Genomic DNA, 6,000 nt, shown 5'->3' with positions numbered 1-6,000 from the left:
GAAGGACAAATAAGAATGTTATGAAAAATAACTATAAAATAAACAGGAAGGAGTAAAACAAATCTTTGCAGAGAAAATAAGTTTATTTTTAGTGGTTTATATCCACTACTATTTCACACATCCTGAAATATGTGACAGCTGGTAAACATTTCTGAGGCATTGTTCTCATGTCATAGGAGGAGGAAAGTGCATTTTCAATGTTACAGTTTCTTTTTCGGACAGAAGTTGCCATTATTTAAAAGTTTGTTGTATTGCAAGCTCATGATAACGGTCACTTGCAGGGATATTTACCGTAAGTTCTACTAGATGAACAAATTAAACTATATTTTTCATATCCGGAAAATATTATAAAATTTAAAATTATAATATTTTGTACAAGTTCTTTCCATGAAGAATTCGCAGTTATTGACACATTGTTAAAATGTTGCTTTTTAAACATGTCAGTTACTTATAATAATTAGAATAGAGAAATATATTTTTTAGCTATTCCCTACTTTACCATGGATATTTCAGAGTTCGTATCTCTCGGTCTGGGTATCCTTTCATCAATTTAATCTAACCACTACTCATCCTCATCGTCTAGATTAGACAAAAGTGGAAGGAGAGATACACTAGTTAACATAAATGGCAATAAATATAAATATAATATAATATAGAATATATAAAGCTGAATATACGTAACTTCTAAATGTCTTTACAGCCTGCACAGGGTGCCTCAATAATCAAGCACATTCAATGGTTTAATTATGATCTCGCTTCCGAAGGTTCAAGGTTCGAGTCTTGCATGAACATTTTTCATCACTTATCCTCATCGCCACGACACGTCTGAAGAGATAGAAAATCGACCTATTTTTTTAAAAAAATATATATAATGTTTTCAATGAACGTTGAAGAAGAAACCAAACTAAACAAACAGAATGTTAAAATAGCATTTGGAAACCTAAATAATATGCAATCGATGAGGAAGAATGCCACTATTTATGTGTGTGTGTACTAAACGGTGTGTGGTTTCAAGCACTAAGGCTGGACACTGGAATGAAGTTGCTGAATTTTCATGGGGGGATGTTTTTGATTGTAATTGTTTCTTGTTAATATGGAGTGATAAGTAAACAACCACACAATTACCTACTAACATAACTCTTTCTCCATTGTTAAAATTGTTAGTTTTTTTTCCTGAAATAAGGAAGCATTATAAATTCCTAAAATCAGTCAAAACCTTATTCAAGGGAACTAACTCAAGGCTGTAAAGGTAATTTTCATGCAACGGTTATGGCTTCCACATGCCGCGGCATGTCTAGAACAATTCCCATACACACAGATTGCATTGCACCGAAAGACGGTAGCCGTTCAGCAAACAAAGCAAGTCCCCCTTCCTTCCTTTTCATTTTGCAAAGTCAAGTCCCGTTACATTCCCATTTTAGCTGCTGCGGGTGGCGAGTAGTTTGTCTATGGTGGCGAGTGACAAGCACAAGACAACCCTCTTGTAACATCCACATCAAAGGTTATTGACTTTTCCGAAAGATTCTTCTCTGATCTGATTGGATCTCGTAGGCAGGCCTCCTGCATTCCAGAAAAGCAAACATATGTTCTAGTCGGCCGCTCGTTTCTGACCGGGCCGAGCCAAGCTGATCCGGATCAGTGAATTCGTTCGCGAACGGATTCGAGGAAACAGAACATCCAGCTTGTCAGTCTTTTCTGGGAGCTTATTATTGAAAGTCAACACCTAGCTCACGAGTGAGTTTTCTCGTTCGGTAGCCAAGTCGGTCGCCAGCCGAAAAGCGAATTATTGAAACTAAACGAGTTGAGCAGCTAACGTATTCGGGGTCTCGAGTTGCATGCGAGTGAAATGTTGGCTGGCAAGAAAGGCTACTGTACCATCAGCCAATGGCATTGCGACTTTTTCCATCTCGGTCATGCACAGCTGATCGCGGACAATTTTGTTTCGTCTGCAATGAAATACAGAATGAGATGTATCGATACTCTTTTTCACGTATGATCTTAATGCACGGATGTGTTAAGTGTAAAATGTGGGTGACATCGCATACAATTAATGACCGTGCTGTTCCATCTGGAAATAGCAGTAAAACTCTTCCACGGTTGACAAAGATATGAAGAATAAGTGAAGTTCTGTTGCTGCGTAAAGGCAAGTATCCATTCTATTTTTAATATAAAAATAATTATTGTATTTGTTGAATGGAAATCACAGTTATGAGTTTATTGAAACCGTATGCACCATTCATAAGCAAGGATGTCTTCGATCTAATCTAATTTAAATTGTTGCGAACATGCGAAATTGTGCGAAGACGCACAATCTAATAAAACGGTGCCTAGTGGTGAAAAAGTTTAGTTTGGTACACAAAAGTTAATCAGGTCTGGATGTTGTGTTACTCACAGACCTCATTTCTATTATTGCTCGACACCAAAATACTCCAAGCAGAAAGTAACCACAAAAAAAATACAACTTGTGCTTATGTGTGTCTGCATTTTGCTTCTTTTCTATTTTAAGCCACTTTTCTTCATTTTTAGCCTAATTTTGTTATTCTACAGTGAAAGCTTGTATTACGTACTTTGAATCTCCACCTGTATTTAAGAATGATTTTCATTATTGTTACTGTGTTTTTCCAATTTTCCAATTCCATTGTTATAATGATACACATTATTTTCTACTTGAATCGAATTCCGTACATCACTATAAGCACATGTTTCATTATTATTTAACTCGTTTTTATGTGCAGATCGATTTTTCAACATGTTTCTGTAGCCTTACATCAGTAGGTTAGGGTTGGTGCCCTTAGCGTTATAATTATACTCCTATGTGCATACACATACAGTATTACTAATTTTACATTTTAAGTGGGTTTGGATACTTTAACATTTCCACACGTTCCTTGATGTGCTACACAAATATAGAACATTTTTCATACATCAGTGATTTGTGGCAGAGTAGCCTGCACAAGCTACTTTTCACAACAATTCCTCATGAATTAATGCATTCTTCATATTTAAAATGTACAAATTAGTTTGTCGGTAAGAGTTTAGTATATCGGAGAAACATTTAAATCGAATATTTTGTTTTGGAATGGTTCGTACTTACCAATTGTGTATTGCGGAACATAGTTCAAGGTGCCATTATGCTTTTTACACGAAAAGAAAAAAAAAATATTTTCACATACAGAGTACTTCTTTTTATTCATTTCTTCGCTTTCGTAACACACAATATGGCAGGCTGAGGTTGACTACCGTAGTGGGTATACAGTGGTTCCAACCTTCTTCACCAAAAATACCTACTGTCATGTTTGTCACTTGTGCAAATTGTACATTATGCACGGGTAGCTGACGGATAGCCCCACAAACCATTTCCTATAAGGTTAGCTTTGGTTAGGTTAGGCAAGCATATTTAAAAAAAAAAGGGATTGGAAACACTGACAGGGGCTTACGTTATCAAACGTATGCAGCATCCGGTTGTCGTAGGGCAAGCAAATGAAAGCAATGGCAATTGTGCATCGGTGATATATTTCTCTTAAAAAATACATGATTTCTTGCTCAAATATATTCCACGATGAAAGAAAATACCTTGACGAACATTGTAAACCTTGGAAAAACTCATTTCCGTAAGTAGTTTCTTCTGTAAAATTGAAGAAATGTGTCTCCGATATACTAAACTGTTACCAGTTTCTCTAAATTTACTTTCAGTATTCTAAATGTATTTCTTATCTTTCTGTACAACTTGCAAATTTCATTACACAATCTGATTCATTACTATGTTGGCTAGTGTATTACTTCAGATAGTTATGTATATATTTTTCATTCTAATTCGTTTCATTTTTCTTTCAGCGTTTCAGATTAAGCATTCCCAGAACTCCAATTGAAAGAGGATGGGGAAGTAACATATGGCTTGTGTTTGTGTATGGCTGGTATTGGAGAGGTCTAATCTTGCTGCAATCATCTTCATGCTTGAACCTGGTGTACAAAAAAGGGATAATTTATCATGCATTGAAAAAGAAAATGCATGGCTGCTTCCTCATATGTAAACACTACTAACCATTTCAATAAGTATCATGGACTTCGTTGCTTCCGTGCAGAAGAAAAGAAGGTTGGACATGATAAGTGATACCGAAATCACCGATGAAATATCAGTCTCTTGTAAACATTCCGAAACCTACAAAAGACTAGTGAGATGTATTTCTTCAAAATTATGTTATTCAATTTAGGCACCTGGCCAAAATTTAGTGATCAAAAGTGCTTTAATATGCCAGGTTGCACTCAAACTACCTGTATTTGTGCTCAGAGTTGGAAAATAAATGTAGTTATATTTTGTGGTCAAGCAGGAAGTTCAAAGTGATTTCAGTACAAATCAGGGATGAACACTGTATCAAACAACTGGTAGTTTCACCATCTGTTTCGCTATTTTTTTAAGCTACTGAGACCAAGTTCTTCCTTTCCCCTGAAGTTTGTAACTAAGGTATAACCCATGAGAGAGTATGAACACAGTCAAAGTTCTTACTACTAATGTCTACATGTCTGTTATTCCTAAACAAAAATTGTCCTTGCATGGGCGCAATACTAGATGGAATGGTTAATAGTATTTGCTGATGCTGTGGGAAGGGAGTATATGGAATAAAGGGCCCATAGTTTGAGAAACTTTACTGTGAATGAGATTTGCTCTGTGAAATCATCTTGCTGAACTAAAGACAATGATCTCATGAAGTTGAAACTAGACTATCCCTATTACTTTCAGGTACAAACACAAATTTACAGAGAAGAAAATGTTCATATGTAGGATTCTGGGGGATGTTGAAATGTGTACTGTACTAAAAGACCAGGCATTCCAAATCAAACATGCATAGATATTGTCTTGTCAGCAAGGGTGCTGTGACACTACCATTAATAAGTATAGTGCTCGTTTTCGTTATATATGTGATTGATTGGTTTGGTTTATATTACTTTGCTTTTCTGTCACTTTTGGCTAATTGCAAAGGTGAGGAGGATAAATAGTAATGAGATTAAATTGATGAAGGGACTTTCAAAAAAGAGCACCAATGCCTTGACTGGGATTCAAACCCGACAACCCTAACATTGTAGCTTGCTGTGCTAACCACTCCGCCACTGAGACTGGCTGTTATACATGTGAGTTTACATAGTTTTCGGTAATGTAGAAAATTAGAGCATCTACTTAATGCAGCATGTGCTCCAGTTTTGTTCTGGGATTTCAAGTGGAATGATGTGAATTTATTCAGTTGCTTTGTTTATCACAAGAATGTTCTTGAGCTGTTAACATGTTCACTTTAGCTGATGATGTTTTAAAAATGAAAACTGGTTTTAAAATTAAGTTTGTTGCTGCAACCATTCAATCAATTTTTCAACAGTGCTATTGATACATAAGATTTTTTATGTGACCATCACATTCATTGAAACAAAATAAAATAAATACAATTGATACCTGTCTACCCACAAAAATAAACTAAAGTGCAGAAACGTGCATAACTAAAACAGTAAATTTTTCAAAAAAAATTATTTTCTACTTAGTTTATTACGTACAATAAAAGTGTTTGCTAAATAAGAAATTTTGCTTGGGTATTTTCATCCTTCATTTGAAGTATGTTTGGTACCCTTAACCCTCTGTACCTGTGAAATGTTTTGCTGTGAACATTTTCAGTTGTTTTTAGCTCTCTGAAACATGTTTTTGTGAAGTAAAGTACATTTGATACCTTAACGTGTTACTTTACTGTGAAGGAAGGCAGTGAATATAGCACCCAACAAGACATTCCATAACTATGTTGGGGGCCTTAGGTTTGGAGCTTATAGAAAGTTCCATGTTTTTCATTATTTTAGTGTGCATACAAGCATTTTTTACTAATAAAAAGCAGCAAAATTTTTCGGAGATGGCAGGTTTCTACTTGTGCTGGCCATAATTTGGGTTCAAATATCTGTTATTTGTGTTTTCTGCATGCAATAATCAATTATATATTTCGTAAAGCATCAAAATTGCTTGATTAAAAA

At 35.3% G+C, this 6,000-nt stretch overlaps 1 protein-coding gene across 1 annotated transcript in view; it reads left to right on the top strand.

Moving 5' to 3' along the window:
• The first annotated feature begins 234 nt into the window (after positions 1-234).
• Positions 235-6,000, top strand: part of LOC145990859 (uncharacterized) — a 97,434-nt gene continuing 91,668 nt past the window's right edge. Inside the window, exon 1 of the mRNA XM_083126300.1 lies at positions 235-292. The gene's annotated coding sequence lies outside the window, so the exon portion shown is untranslated. The remainder of the gene's footprint in view (positions 293-6,000) is intronic.

Source organism: Lepisma saccharinum, chromosome 8, assembly GCF_977018435.1.
Source record: "Lepisma saccharinum chromosome 8, izLepSacc3.1, whole genome shotgun sequence".
NCBI lineage: Eukaryota > Metazoa > Arthropoda > Insecta > Zygentoma > Lepismatidae > Lepisma > Lepisma saccharinum.
This window is presented reverse-complemented; position numbering and strand designations above follow the sequence as displayed.